Source organism: Notamacropus eugenii, chromosome 4, assembly GCF_028372415.1.
Source record: "Notamacropus eugenii isolate mMacEug1 chromosome 4, mMacEug1.pri_v2, whole genome shotgun sequence".
Taxonomy (NCBI): domain Eukaryota; kingdom Metazoa; phylum Chordata; class Mammalia; order Diprotodontia; family Macropodidae; genus Notamacropus; species Notamacropus eugenii.
In genome coordinates, this window is record NC_092875.1 from 257,615,930 (window position 1) to 257,632,125 (window position 16,196).

Below are 16,196 nucleotides of genomic sequence, written 5' to 3' on the forward strand. Positions count from 1 at the left end.
AATGACCTCCTCATCACCAAATTTAATAGCTAGATTTTTAATCAATCTTCATATTTCATCATTTAAAAAATTATTTATTTAAATTTATGGAATACAAGCATTTCTTTAACATAGTATAATAAAAAAGATGATTGCACATGAAACTGCAATTCTGTTATGTACAACTTGCTCTTCCTTTCAGATACATGATAAAGTTATTCTGTAAATTTCTTTTTTCCTCCTTTTTTTCTTCCCTCACCCCCTTCCCCAGAGATGGTTACCATTAGACACAAATATATGTCTGTCTGTGTGTAAAATTATTATATACATCTGTTTATCAGTTCTTTCTTTGGATGCAGATAGAGAACTAGTGGACTCAGGGTCAATAGATGCATATGTTTTTGTTTTTTTTCTTGCCTTTTTACAAAAACATAGCTAATGCCAAAATTTGTTTTGCATGACTATGCATATTTATAATGAGGTTGTTGGATTTTTTTGCTCTTCTCAATGGATAGAAAAGGGAAAAGCTTTTGAAACTGAAAAATAAAATGAAACTTTAGCAAGGAGACAGAAAAAAAATTCTAGGGTTAGATTGAGACAGTGAATGGATATGAATGAGGCTTCTGGATGGAGGCTGTGTCCCTGAACCCTGCTTCCCTTTTACACTGCAGAATCCAAAGTCTTCTCTTTACTTCTCTTGAGTTTCCTCAGGGTGAAAGCCTGATTTTTTATCCCTTCATGGTGGAAAATTTGTTTCCTTTAAATTTGTTTACTTTTCTGTTCTAAATATTGACTTTTTCTCTTAAGTTGAAAATTGTGATAAACTCTTCACCACAGGTATTTATAACATGAATATATTTATTGATGTATGTTCATCCTTCATTGCTGAAGAAGACCATGCCATCAGAGAAATGATGACATGACTTGAACTTGACTTTGTTTTGAGTGAGGGAGGGCTGTGCAGGTCACCAGCATCACTCCTCCTCCAGAGTCATCTGAATCCAGTGACCAGATGTTCACCAGGATGACTGGAGGTGACCCAGGATGAGGCAACTGGGATTAAGTGACTTGCCCAAGGTCACACAGCTGGTGAGTATCAAGTGTCTGAGGTGAGATTTGAACTCAGATTCTCTTGCTTGACTCCTGCATTGATTCTCTATCCACTCCACCACCTAGCTGCCCCATATATTTATTGATAACATTGATGAGAAGTGGTAATGGAGGAACTTGACTAGAGGAGAAGAGAAAAATTTAAACTATAATATTTTCCTAGCAATCCACTCGCTGGGGGCTCGGAGAAAAAAAGGAAAATTATTGATTCCTTTTTGCAACTTTTCAAAAGAAAGAGAGAATACTTAGATCAGGCACTCTCTCAGAATTCCATTGGTTGCAGGCATCATGAAGTGTATGTGAAGGCTTCTGATATTATTCATAGAAAGTTCTATGAAAAGGACAAACAATGAAAGAGGAGGAAGCATTTTAAGTATGTGCATATATCCAACACTTAGGGAACACGTGGGAACATGCTGATGCTTATGACTGAACAAAGACATCTTAAGTTCAACATGTCCAATTTTGAACTCATCTTTTCCCCCTAAAATGTCTCCTCTTCAACTTTCCTATTTCTATTGAAGACAACACCACATTTCCAGTCTCTCAGTTTTATATCTTCACATTATCCTGGACTACTAACCAACTGCAAAATCTTGCCATTTCTACCTTGACAGCATCCCTTGCATAAAACCTCTTCTCTCTACTTATACTGCATTATCAGTTTTAATTCAGGCCCTAATCTTTCCTTAGCAACAGCCTTATGATTCATCCCCCTACCTTCTTTTCTTCCTTATTCCATTGGATTCAATCAATCAAATTGCCTTACTCTATTTAAAGTAAACAATAAAATGCATGACCTATCATCTCAACCAGGTGAGAAGAATCAATCTCAATCATTGGACATAGTCCCCAAAAATAACAGGCTTTAGACTAAATATGAACAAATCCATTGATAAATTACACAGAAATCATATTCATTTTGGTTGAGGAAACTCAGATAAATTTTAAAGGTCATCAATTAAATATCAAGCCAATTTGGAATTGAAATTAGTCCAAAGATCCCAGAGATTCAGTGTTGAGTGAGTATCCGATGATAATTGGAGAAAGAGCTGCCTCTGAAAAGGAATCTTTGGGGCAAGGGAAGACCTCTGAGGATCAGTTCTTGGTTTCATTCCTGTCAATCAGAGGAGGATCTCAAGAATTTCTGAGATCTAGGGGACTTCCAATCTTTCCAAAGCCATCGTAGAAGTGTCCCCAAGACTAACTTATAGTCCATGAAGGCATTTGGAGCCAAGGACAGATGGATTGGATACAGATTCAAAACTTTTTTCCTCAGTTGCCTCATCTATGAAATGAGGATGATAAATACCATTTGTACCCCAGCACTATTGTGAGCATCAAATGACATAATCCATGTAAAGTGCTTTACATATCTTAAAGCACTATATAAATCCTAAATAGACAGCAAGCCACTACCAGAAATTTGTATTTTATGCTTGAAATAATAAGTAACTGCTGAAGGTAGTAGGGGGATCGTATGATCAGTTTAATGTCTTAGGTAAATAGTTATAGCAGCTATGTAGCATTTAAAACTTTTCACAATCTGACTCAAGCCAAGGTTTCTAGGATTTTTTACATTATTGCAACATTCCTTGTTACATATTGTACATTACAGCCAAGGTAGCCTATTTACTGTATCCTCTACATGTCTTTCCATCTTATACTACTGTTCTTTTGGATAGACTGTCTTCTATGCCTGGAATCACTTCCACTTCTTGAAATCCTCATTCCATCTCAACATTCAGCTCATAAGCTACCTCTCATAAAAGGTCTTTTCCAGTTAATCCATTTGTTAGTGTTCTTCCCTTCCTTCCCAAAGTTGATATTTTACTTACTTTGATTTTGACCAGCTATATGCCAATAAAAATAGTATGCCTGGATTAACAGAGTAAGAAATAGATAAATAACTCAAATAAAGACATTTAAGAAGCAAGAAGTGAATTTCCAAAGGAAGCCAAAAACAGCCCCTAGAATTCTAATGATTTGCATATGAATTATTTGAGGTATTTAAAGAACAATTAATTTCAACATTGATCCTTAAAGCACTGAACTTTCCTTTTGTCACCAGACACATTCACAATTGAGCTTCCTTTCAGCTTTAGCACAGCTACTTCATCAATACTGGAGCTACACTCTTCCCAAGTAACATGTTGGATACCTTCCAATCTGAGGGGCTCATCTGCTGATGTCATCTCTTTTACCATTTTGATACTGTTCTTGGGTTTTCTTGGCAAAGATAGTGGAGTGATGTTCCATTTTCTCCACCAGTTGGGGGCAGAATGGGTGATTTTAATTTAGATGATCACTACATATACTACTATGGGCAAGAATTCCTTAGAAGAAATGAAGTAGCACTCATAGTCAATTAAAGGTAAGGAAAGTGTTATTGGGGTTTAATCTCAAAAATAACTAAATGATTTCTGTTCTAATCCAAGGCAAACTATTCAACATTACAGTAATACAAGTCTGTGCTCCAACCACTGATGGCAAAGAGGCCAAAGTTGATCAGTTCTGTGAAAACCTACAACATATAGAAATAAAACACACACACACACACACACACACACACACACACACACGATGTCCCATTCATCAAAGGGGATTGAAATGTTAAAGTAGGAAATCAAAAGATAATTGTAATACCAGACAGGTTTGGCCTTGGAGTACAGAATTAAGCAGTGCAAAGACTAACAGAGTTTTGTTAAGTTAATTTGCTGGTTATAGAGAACACTCTTTTTCAACAACTCCCAAAATGAATCTATGCATAGACATCATCAGATGATCAATATAGAAATCAGATTTATTATATACTTTTCAGCCAACGGTGAAGAAGTTTTATACAGTCAGTTAAAACAAGACCTGGAGCTGTGGCTCAGATCATGAACTTCTTATTGTAAAAATTGAGACAAATAGAAGAAAGTAAGGAAAGTCATCAGATCATATAGGTATGACCTAAATAATATCCCATATGAATATTTAGTGAAGGTGATGAATAGATTTAAGGGGATTAGATCTGGTGGACAGAGTACATGAAGAACAGTCGATAGAGGTTCATAATACTGTACAGGAGACAACAACAAAAAACATTCCAAGGAAAAAGAAGAGCAAGAAAGGAAAATGGTTATCTGATGAGGCTTTACAAATAAGTGAGGAAAGAAGGAAAGGGAAGATACATCCAACTGACTACAAAATTCCAGACGATAGCAAGGAGAGATAAGGTTTTCTAAAATGAGCAACACAAAGAAAGAGAAGAAAACAACAGAAAGGGAAAGACAAGAGCTCTCTTCAGGAAAATTAGAGATATCAGGGGAAAATTTCATGTCAAAATGGGCAAAATAAAAGCCAAAAATGATAAGGATTTAACAGAAGGAGAAGGGATTAAGCAGAGGAAGCAAGAATATACAAAAAAAGATCTTACCATCACTGATAACCGTGATGGTAGGGTAACTGATCTAGGTCTGGAGAATAAAGTCAAAAGGACCTTAGGAAGCATTACTAACAAGACTAGTGGAGGTAATGAAATTGCAGCTGAGCTATTAAAGTGCTATGCTCAATCTGCCAGCAAATTTGGAAAACATGACAGTGCCCACTGGATTGGAAAAAATCCATTTATATCCCGGTTCTAAAGAAGGGCAAAGTCAAGGAATGTTCAAAGTACTGAACAATTGCACTCATCTCACATGTCAATAAAATTATGCTTAAGATTTTGCAAACTAGGCTTCAGCAATGTGTGAACTGAGAATTAGCAAAAGAGCAGGCTGAGAAACTAGAGGCAAAGGAACTAGAGACCAAATTGCTAACATTTGCTGGATTATGGAGAAAGCAAGGGAGTTTCAGGAAAAAAATCTACTTCTGCTTCATTGACTACACGAAAACCTTTGACTGTGTGGATCACAACAAACTGTGGTGAATTGTCAAAGAGAATGGAGTACCAGATCATATTACTTGCCTCCTGAGGAACCTGTACACAGGTCAAGAAGCAACTGTTAGAATCAAACATGGAATAATTGATTGGTTTAAGACTGGAAAAGAAATGCAACAAGGCTTTATATTGTTACCTTATTTATTTCACTTACATAGCATATCATGTGAAATGCCACACTGGATAAACAAAAAATTTGGAATTAAGGTTGCTGGGAGAAATATCGGCAATCTCAGACATGCAGATAATTACCATTCTAATGTTAGAAAGTAAAGAGGAATTAGGAAACCTCTTGATAAGGGTGAAATAGATTGTAAAAGTTGACTTGAAATTTAATGTAAAAAAAAACTAAGATCTTAGCAGCTGGTCTCATCACTTCCTGATGAATAGAAGGAGAGGAAATTAAAGCAGTGTCGGACTTTATATTGTGAGGTTCAACGATTATTGAAGACAGCAACTACAACCATGAAATTAAAAGATGCTTGCTCCTTGGAAAGAAAGCTACGCCAAACCTGGACAATATACTAAAAAGCAGAAACATCTTCTTGCTGGCAAAAGTCCATTTAGTCAAATCTATTGTTTTTCCAGTAGTAATGTATGGCTATGAGAATTGGGCTAGAAGGAAAGCTAAGTGCCACAGAATCAACACTTTTGAATTCTGGCACTGGAAAAGACTTAACAATCCCTTGGGCAGCAAGGAGATTAAATCAGTTAATACCTAAAGAAATTAATTTGGGCTATTTTCACTGGATGGTCAAATACTGAAGCTGAGGTTTTAGCCACATAAAGAGAAGAAAGAACCTATTTGAAAATTCCCTGATGGGAAAAATTGAAGGGAAAAAGAAATAGCAGAGGATGAGATTGACAGATAATATCGTAGAAACACTCAACCTGAAATTAGACAGACTTCAAGAGATAGTGGAGGATAGAAGGGCCTTGCATGTCCATGGAGTCAGACATGACTGAGCAACATAATTTCAATATTACATAAACTATAAAATTAGGAAAAGAAAAGAATTTCTACTAAATTCCTTATATGATACATATATGGTCTTGATATTTAAACTAGGGTGATATAAAATTTTTAAAAAAGAGAAAACCATAGGCCAATAATCCTGATGAATATAAACACAAAATTTTAAGTAAAATGTTAGTAAAAAGACTTCACCAACACATCAGAAATTTACACTATGATAAAGTTATATTTATCTGATAGATGCATGGTTGGGTCAATATTAGGAAAGCTGCAAAGTCAATATACTATATTACTAACAAGAACAATAAAAATCATGTGACTGTCAATAAAAATTGATAAAGCTTTTGGAATATTGTTGCTGTTTCTTAAAAAGTACTAAAAAACTAGAAAATAAGTGTATCTTTCCTTAATATGTTAACTGATATGGGGTATAAGGGGTGTTCAGGAGGACTGTCATCTCTGGTGTAAGGAGCTGCTAAACTCTTTTTGGGTTCCTCATCCACTTTTAATAGCCACCTTTCTCTCAACTCTCACCTATGACTCCAAGAAGTTATAGCATGTGCAGTTGCCACACCCTCGTAAAATCATCTTGGCAGATGGATTAAGGTTTAGGGTAACCAACAGACCTTTAACCTCTCTGTGAATTAAGGACATGTCTGCCCCAAGCATGTGAAGACTTCCCACAATGTAATGGTGGATGAGAACAGTTTGTTCCAATGGCCATGAAGGCAGTTGAAACAGTTGCCTGTGGACCACTTAGAGCTTGGTTAGAAATTGAAGATGCCAAGGTCATCCATTGAATCCCCAGCTATCATGAGATATCCTCACTTTTGTTTTGTCACTCGACTTCAATGCCTTAGAAGAGAGAATAAGGCTGATGACTTTGTACAACTCTGCCTCACTTAAATCCAATTCATGAACACAACAGAACATCACTCTGTGATGTCATTGGTCCTCTTCAAAAACAAGAGTATCTTAAACCAAAAGCTAGCATTATGTAATGAAGATAAAATAGAGGTCTTTCAAATAAAGCCATGGCTATATTATCACCACTATTACTTTTATTCTTTCTCTGTAAAGACAGTACTTTGTCTTTTCAGTTATTTTTATTTACCTTAAAGCAACCATATTCCAATCCGCTCTCTTTCCCTAAGCCTCAAACTTTATAACTTTATGTTTGTCATTCCTTTTCCTAGTTCTGGAGTTTTGTTTAATTTATTAATTCCTTTTTTTTTATTCTTTCATCTAGTTATCTTATTCTTTTCCTCCTTTTTCTCTCAGTTAAAAAAATCTTCTGCCACTCTTCAATTTGTTTTATTTCTTAAGGTTTTTTTTTTTTATCATTTTTTCTATGCCTACTTGAAGAAAAAATTATTTCTTTGCCTCCTGCTCTTCTAGGCTTTTATTCTTTTATCCATAGCCTTTATACACATTTATTCCATTCCTTAGTCTTTGTATTCTTCACAGAATAAAAGTATTTTGGATATCTATTTTGAATTCCCTCCTCTCAACAGTTTCTATGTTATTGCTTTATAGATGTGGCCCCATCCCCCCTTTTTTCTCTTGTGCCTCATTCTTAGAGCTAGGAATTCCCTGAGGAGATAGAAATAACGGAAGTATTACTCCATTGTAGGAATTTTCCTGTGTTCTTAATTATACAGTTCATTACAACCTCAGCTCTTCCCATGATCATTTTTGTCCCCATTGGCTATGAAATCTCTTCTTTGGATACATGACATTCCACCCTTTTGGATGTCAGTTTCACCCCAGAAGCTATAATTCCTCTTCTCTTGAGACAGAATACTCTCCATTACAATACAACTCTCTCAAATCCCTAAAAATTGTGCCTATTGTAAGGTTCCCATTTCCCATTACAGAGTATGTCTGCCCCCAGGGGGAGTATTTTTCAGTGATTTTCCTCCCACCTTTGAATTGAGATTTCCTGTTTTTCCCCTTCTGTTTTAGTTCCTCCCTTTACCTCTTCATCCATTCTCCTTTAGCTCTCTTCCTGGGAGACTATAGGAGTTACTTCCCCTTTGATGTTTACTATTGAGATACATATATATATATGCATATATATGTATATATATATATATAGTACACATTACATCACATATTTCCAAAACATTCACATAATCCCTCTATTTTCTTCCTTTCCTGTCCCCTTTTATGTGCCTCCTCATTATGTAATTTATTCCCACAGAAAACATTGATTCATTTGCAAGCAAGGAATTGTGTAATCCATGGTGTTTCAGACCTGTGCTTCTCTCATTTCTATTTGGATTCTATTTTTACCCTTGATATTTTTAGAAAGAAATTTCCTAATGGTTTATTTTTTGTTATATTGTTGCTTTTAACCATGTAGATGTCTCTCTTTCTATTTTTTAGCCCCTCTTTATTTTTTCTGTAGTAATTTATTTTCTTAATTGTACCTTCCTTGGTTGCTGTATTTGTTCATATATCTAATATTTTATATAGTGCTAGAAATGCTTATTATATCAATAATACAAGGAAAAGAGAAGGAATAAGCAGGTAAAATTACTGCTTTTTTTGCAGATAATGTTACGGTTTGCTTAGAGAACCTTAGAGAATGAACTAGTTGAACTAAAAATTTAATTTAAACAATTTGCAGGATATAGAATAAATCCAAACTTGAAAGATATGCAATAAGTCTACTGGAAAAAGTTTCCGTATTAGAGTTTCATGGGTTCTTTTGCAAGACTTAAATCAGAAGATGATAACTTAGAAAGAAAAAAGGAAGCCACCTGAAAAGGACGTAGAAATAAAGACAAGGCAAGCCACATGGAAAGGACACCACTGATGTGGAACAAGATCTTCTGAGAAAATACCAGCATGGCAGCCCACATTTGGTGCATGCAGGTTTAGCAGAGGTTTAAGCATGGAACTGAGGAGATAGACTCCACACCGAGGAGGATGGAATCCCAGAGCCAGACGCAAGACAAATCCATCCCTGAGGATCTCAGCAAATCTTTGGAAAGTCCAGTGAAAACATGTTAAGAAAAGATAGGGGGAAGAACTGATGGGAAAGAGACCATCTAACAGCTAACTCCCTCCAATTGCTTGTATATTATACAGTAAGTTTCCCCACACCTTCCTAAGTTTTCCCTGAGAGGTTTCTTCTCCATATATCACCTCAGGAGATATGGGGATTTGCTCTCATTTATGTATAGAGGCATTTAATATTTAATTTCCCCTTCTTTAAAGAAAGTTTTTTATACCATTATTATTATTATTATATGTGTAGCTAGTAATAAAAGTCATCTGCTAATACAATATTGCACTTAGGGAAACTTGGACTGTGATTTGTAAAATAGATCACCTAAAATACTTCATTCTAAATCTAGGAAATGTAGCAAAGAACTACATAATCAGAGTGTGAGGGGACTCAGTGTTATATGGATTCATATGGATATTCATATGGATTCATATGAAAATCGACAGATCACATTATTACAAAAAATGCTGTAAGTTATTCTCATCCTTATCTTGAAAAGGAGAAAACTGAGGCTCAGAATGATTGAGAATTACATGAGGTCACACAGCAGTAAGTGTCAGATTTTAATTAAATTTAATTAATTAATTTAATTAAAGGTCTTTTGACTTCACAAGTAGATACCATCTATCTCATCCTGTAGTCATTTTACCAGTACTGCCTGGAGTGAATTTATCTTCTTCATGTGGAATTCCATCTTAATTCATTCCTTCAAGTATGGAAGTATGTGTTCATTCATTCACTTACTCATTTATTCACTCAATAAGCTTCTCACTTTGATAAGATTGATTAGCATTTTACAGAAAAACTGAATAAATGGCCCAGAAGTAGGTCAGATTGAGGCCACACTGAGTTTTTTGGTTTCTACCTACCACTCTGGATCCTTTGTAGCATATAGGTCAGACAATAGTCTAAGCCTTTAGTCACTGTCACTTTTAAAATTTGGTTTACATGATTCCTACCCTTCCCAGGAGCTCATCTTTTTTTTTTTTTAATTTATTTATTTGACATTCATTTTAACAAAATTTTGGGTTCCAAATTTTCTCCCCTTTTGTCCCCTCCCCCCCCAAACACCGAGCATTCTAATTGCCCCTATCACCAATCTGCTCTGTCTTCTATCATCCCTCTCTGCTCTTGTCTCCCTCTTCTCTTTTGTCCTGTAGGGCCAGATAACTTTCTATACCCCTTTACCTGTATTTCTTATTTCCTAGTGGCAAGAACATTACTCGACAGTTGTTCCTAAAACTTTGAGTTCCAACTTCTTTACCTCCCTCCCTCCCCACCCCTTCCCTTTGGAAGGCAAGCAATTCAATATAGGCCAAATCTGTGTAGTTTTGCAAAAGACTTCCATAATAGTTGTGTTGTATAAGACTGACTATATTTCCCTCCATCCTATCCTGTCCCCCATTACTTCTATTCTCTTTTGATCCTGTCCCTCCCCATGAGTGTCGACCTCAAATTGCTCCCTCCTCCCCATGCTCTCCCTTCCATCATCCCCCCCACCCCGCTTATCCCCTTATTCCCCACTTTCCTGTATTGTAAGATAGGTTTTCATACCAAAATGAGTGTGCATTTAATTCCTTCCTTTAGTGGAATGTGATGAGAGTAAACTTCATGATTTCTCTCACCTCCCCTCTTTATCCCTCCACTAATAAGTCTTTTGCTTGCCTCTTTTATGAGAGATAATTTGCCCCATTCCATTTCTCCCTTTCTCCTCCCAATATATTTCTCTCTAGCCCCTTAATTTCATTTTTTTGAGATATGATCCCATCCTCTTCAATTCACTCTGTGCACTCTGTCTCTATATGTGTGTGTGTGTGTGCATGTGTACGTGTGTTATCCCACCCAGTACCCAGATACTGAAAAGTTTCAAGAGTTACAAATATTGTCTTTCCATGTAGGAATGTAAACAGTTCAACTTTAGTAAGTCCCTTATGACTTCTCTTTGCTATTCACCTTTTCATGCTTCTCTTCATTCTTGTGTTTGAAAGTCAAATTTTCTTTTCAGCTCTGGTCTTTTCATCAAGAATGCTTGAAAGTCCTCAATTTCATTGAAAGACCATTTTTTCCCCTGAAGTACTATACTCAGTTTTTCTGGGTAGGTGATTCTTAGTTTTAGTCCTAGTTCCTTTGATTTCTGGAATATCCTATTCCATGCCCTTCGATCCCTTAATGTAGAAGCTGCTAGATCTTGTGTTATCTTGATTGTGTTTCCATAGTACTTGAATTGTTTCTTTCTAGCTGCTTGCAATATTTTCTCCTTCACCTGGGAACTGGAATTTGGCCACAATGTTCCTAGGAGTTTCTCTTTTTGGATCTCTTTCAGGCGGTGTTCTGTGGATTCCTTGGATATTTATTTTGCCCTCTGGTTCTAGAATCTCAGGGCAGTTTTCCTTGATAATTTCATGAAATATGATGTCTAGGCTCTTTTTTTGATCATGGTTTTCAGGTAGTCCCATAATTTTTAAATTGTCTCTCCTGGATCTATTTTCCAGGTCATTTGTTTTTCCAGTGAGGTATTTCACATTGTCTTCCATTTTTTCATTCTTTTGGTTTTGTTTTGTGATTTCTTGGTTTCTCATAAAGTCATTAGCCTCCATCTGTTCCATTCTAATTTTGAAAGAGCTATTTTCTTCAGTGAGCTTTTGAATCTCCTTTTCCATTTGGCTAATTCTGCTTTTGAAAGCATTCTTCTCCTCATTGGCTTTTTGAACCTCTTTTGCCAATTGAGTTAGCCTGTTTTTCAAGGTGTTATTTTCTTCAGCATTTTTTTGGGTCTCCTTTAGCAGGGTGCTGACCTGCTGTTCATGCTTTGACTGCATATCTCTCATTTCTCTTCCCAGCTTTTCCTCCACCTCTCTAAGTTGATTTTCAAAATCCTTTTTGAGCTCTTCCATGGCCTGAGCCCACAGAATATTTAGTCTGGATGTTTGGGATACAGAGGCCTTGACTTCTATGTCTTTGCCTGATGGTAAGCATTGTTCTTCCTCATCAGAAGGGAAGGGAGGAGATGCCTATTCACAAAGAAAGTAACCTTCTATAGTCTTATTTCTTTTCCCTTTTCTGGGCATTTTCCCAGCCAGTGACTTGACCTCTGAATATTCTCCTCACACCCACCTTGCCTCCTGATCCTCCCAGCCAGCGCTTGGGGTCTGAGATTCAAATGCTGCCCCCCAGCCTCGGGGCTTCAGCAGGGGCAGGGCTGCTATTCAGTGTGAGATTAAGTTCAGGTGCTCAGGTGGGGGCAGGGCCACCTCTCAGGCTCAGTTCCCTCAGGGGGTTTATGCACAGACCTTCAACAATGGATCCAGGCTCCTGCCTGCTTGGGGAGCCCTGGTCTGCCGCTGCGTCAGCTACTGCCTCCCGAGGGGGCCTGAGTTATGGGGGCACCCCACTCCCCTCTCGACCTGCCAAGAAGACCCTCTCACTGACCCCCGTCACCTGTGGGTGGAGGGACTTGTGCGGCTGCTGGAGATCCCATCCCTGAAGCCCGCTCAGATCTGCTCCTCTCCGTGCCTCGGCCGCGGCAGGGCTGGGCTGGGCTCCGCGTCCACAGCGCGAGGGACCTTTTGCGAGAGGTTTGCAGGTACCTCTGGAACAGAAATCTCCTTTGCTCCACTGTGCTGTGGCCTCTACTACTCCAGAATTCGCCGTGAGTTCCTTTTTACCGATGTTCTATGGGTTGTGGGTTCGGAGCTATGTGTATATGAGTCTTTCTACTCCACCATCTTAGCTCCGCCCCCCCCAGGAGCTCATCTTAACAGACCAACACTTGGATAAGCAGCCTCTGGTAAAACCACCTGATGGTGAGCTGTTGGCATGGTTAACATGGGTATTATCTCAACCATGTGTATTACTACCACCTAGAGGCCAAAACTTGTACTGCAATTTATGGTTAGATGACTTAAGGGTCCCAGGACCAAATGAAGGTCTATAATAATATGACATTAATATTTAGCAATAAAAATGTATATACTTATCAACAAATGGCTCAAGATTTATTTCTCATCCTTTTCCAAATACCAGCAGATATTATTAAAATCCTTTTGCAAGAAGCCTTTCCCAGAATCTCTAGTTCATTTGAGTCTTTTGTACAAAATGACTAATATGGAAATGTTTTACATGATTATACATGTATTACCTATATCAGATTGCTTACCATCTCAGGGATGGAGGAGAGAAGGGAAGAATGGAATTTGGACTTCAAAACTTTAAAAAAAGGTAAAATTCTTTTAACATATAATTGGGGGAAAATGAAATACTATAATTTTTTTTAAAAAGAAATATCTAGCTCAATTCTTTCATTTTATAGATGGTAACACTGAAATTCAAACAGATTCACTGATTTGCTTATGTCACTCTAGTATTATGCAGCAGAGCTGAGATTTTAACCTGGTTCTTCTGGCTCCAAATCAAGTGCTTTTCCTATTACATCATGCTTTTTCAACTTATCCAGAAAATTCTCTTTGTACACTAGTATGTGGGAATGTTTAGTGTTGGAGAGACTATGAAAAGATGCTTTGTTTGAGTTATGAATTGGTGCAACCATTCAGAAAAACAATTTGAAATTATTCTAAGAAAGTGACTAAAATGCCTATACCTTTTGACCCTCTGATTCCACTGGTAGACTGATTCAGGATGGCCCTCAGTAGATTAGGTCTGAAACTGAAAGAAAATGAGATTACCATAATATATCTAATAGTTAACAAAAATCATTTCATTTAGCCATGGCAGAGAAAGAGTATTCAGAACAGAGAAAGGAAGTTTGTCCAAGATAAAACATTGATTTAGTTGGCAATCTATGGTCTGAAGCCCCAGGTATCCAGAATGTTTTGTACCCAGGTAACCAGGAAGCTTAATTCAGCGTCCCTCCTGACAATGTCCCTCCTGAGTCAGTCATATCTCAAGTACTCTTTCAATACCTAGAAAGAGAAAACTAGTCTGATTTGCTTATGTGGGTTCAGGGTGAATGGGATTTAGGTATTGCTTCTAACACATAAGCATATTACCCAAGAAGGACAAAGATAAAGATCCCCCATATACAAATAAATATTTATAACAGCACTTTTTTAATGGCAGAGAACTAGAAACAAAGTAGATGCCTATTGATTGGGCAATGACTAAAAAAAAAAATTCTAGTACATAGATATGATGGAATATTACTGTGCTATTAAGAAATAATAAATAAAAAGAATACATAAAGACACAGGAAAATGAACGAGATGATGCAAAGTGATTTAAGCTAGCCAGGAAAACAATGCAGTGACGACAAAATGTAAGCAAAAAGAAGAGAAAAAATTCAAAATTGAAATTCATAAAATTGTGATGACCAAGCTAGGGCCCCCCCCCAAAGAGATACGTAACTCCTTCTACTATTTATACTATGCCTATTGAGCAGTGCATATACTATTGGAGTCAGTTAATGTCTTGCTAGTTTGGATTAATGTTTTTTCCTCTACTATAAGGGCTGATTTTCTAAGCTGTGGAAATGGGTGGATATATTGAGAAAAGAATATGATATAAAAGCACATGATGGTAATGAAAAATGTAAGAAAACAAAAGAAAAGAGAAATGAAAAAGATAGTATTCAGGTTTGAATTCTTGCTCTGGCCCTTTCTAGCTATGGGCAAGTGACTTCACTTCCTTGAGCCTTCATTTCCTTATCTATAAAATGAAGACGATTTTTAGTAGTTCTCTCTACTCTCCCTTTCAGTTCTAAATCCCAGCATCCTTTGTTGAGGTAAAATTATTTTCATTTTACTTTTCATCGATAGTTAAAATTCGATAGCTATTCTAATAACTAATTAGACTTTCCAATCAGGTAAACTCCATTCCTCCTATATTCAACATGAATTTATTTAGTAAGTGCTTTGGTATATGCAAAGAATTATGGTAGATGTTTGAGATATAAAGAAAAATTGAAACAACCTCTGCCCTCAATTAATTTGTATTCTATTTGAAAAACCTATCATGTCCAAATAAGTTTATTAGACCCTTTGAGTTACCCCAACTCACACCTCTAATCTGGCTTCTCTGGGGAATTACTACCCCAGATCAAATGTTTTTCTCTTTGGCTCTGTACTTCTAAAACCATAACTCACAAGTCCCCACCATTTTTTTTTACACACAAAGTTAAGCCTGTGAACACAGTTCACCAAAAGGAGAGGAGTTAACTGAAGTGTCATAGAAAGAATATTAACAATTAATATTTTCCCCACAAATCTGTAGTGCACTCTCCTACAAATATACTTTGCATCAGTAGAAATAATGGATGCAAATAATTAAGGGTCACACAGATAGGGAAAACAGCTGGCCAGGACTACTCACAGCCTTCATAGTTTCAGGGCTCATCTATGTCTTCATGTGATGTTTTCACGCCACTTCTCATGGGGTATGTCATTTGCTATGTGATTTGCTTCCCTGGGCCCTTTGAGCTTGGATTTCCTCTCCAGCTTCAGCCTCATCAATACATTAGACTAGAATATTGCTACGCACTTTCAGACATTACTAGAACTATATCTTAGTATCAGCAAGAGCTTCCCCATTTCTGTTTCCCTAAAATCTTACCTTGGAAGTCTGTCATCTCCTACACATCAGGATCCTGGCCCCCGCATCCAGAATCTCTCTTCTCTCACCTCCTGCTCAACTTACTTCTGTAGCTAGACTTCTGTTCTACTGGACAAAGCCATGTATTTCTGCTACAAACCACCGATGCCAGTGGGGGAAAGAAAAGAGAAATTCTATGCCCCCTTTTGCTATCTTCCAGCAGGTGAAAGGTAAAGAGTGAACCTTTCCCTCAGACTTGCCTCACATTTTAAATGATACCATGGACATGACTAATCATCACCCAGTCACTTCCATCCCCTGGCTAAGGCTTTATAAAATTATCAAATCATTTATGTTCAGTTGTTAGGTTTTTAAGGTAACACTTTATACAGCATTACTGGGCTATTTAGGAAAACTCCTAAGTACCTTCTTTTTTTTTAAAATTAAATTATTTTATTTGTTTTCAGTATTCTACAATCACTTCCATATATCCTAGATTTTTCCCCTCCCTCCCCACTCCCTCCCTATGATTTCACATAGGTTCTACACATACATTCCTATTAAATATATTTTCACCTTAGTCACGCTGCATAGAAGAATTAAAATGAATGGGAGAAATCAGAAAACAAAAGAAAACATAATACAAA

General features: G+C 36.9%; 1 protein-coding gene and 1 pseudogene across 1 annotated transcript in view; one reads left to right on the forward strand and one right to left on the reverse strand.

The window, feature by feature from the left end:
- LOC140501169 (desmocollin-3-like) overlaps positions 1 to 13,663 on the reverse strand; it is an 89,314-nt gene extending 75,651 nt beyond the window's left edge. Inside the window, exon 1 of the mRNA XM_072604468.1 lies at positions 13,604 to 13,663. The gene's annotated coding sequence lies outside the window, so the exon portion shown is untranslated. The remainder of the gene's footprint in view (positions 1 to 13,603) is intronic.
- On the forward strand, positions 1,885 to 5,002 carry LOC140502480 (uncharacterized; annotated as a pseudogene).
- Positions 13,664 to 16,196: the final 2,533 nt, after the last annotated feature.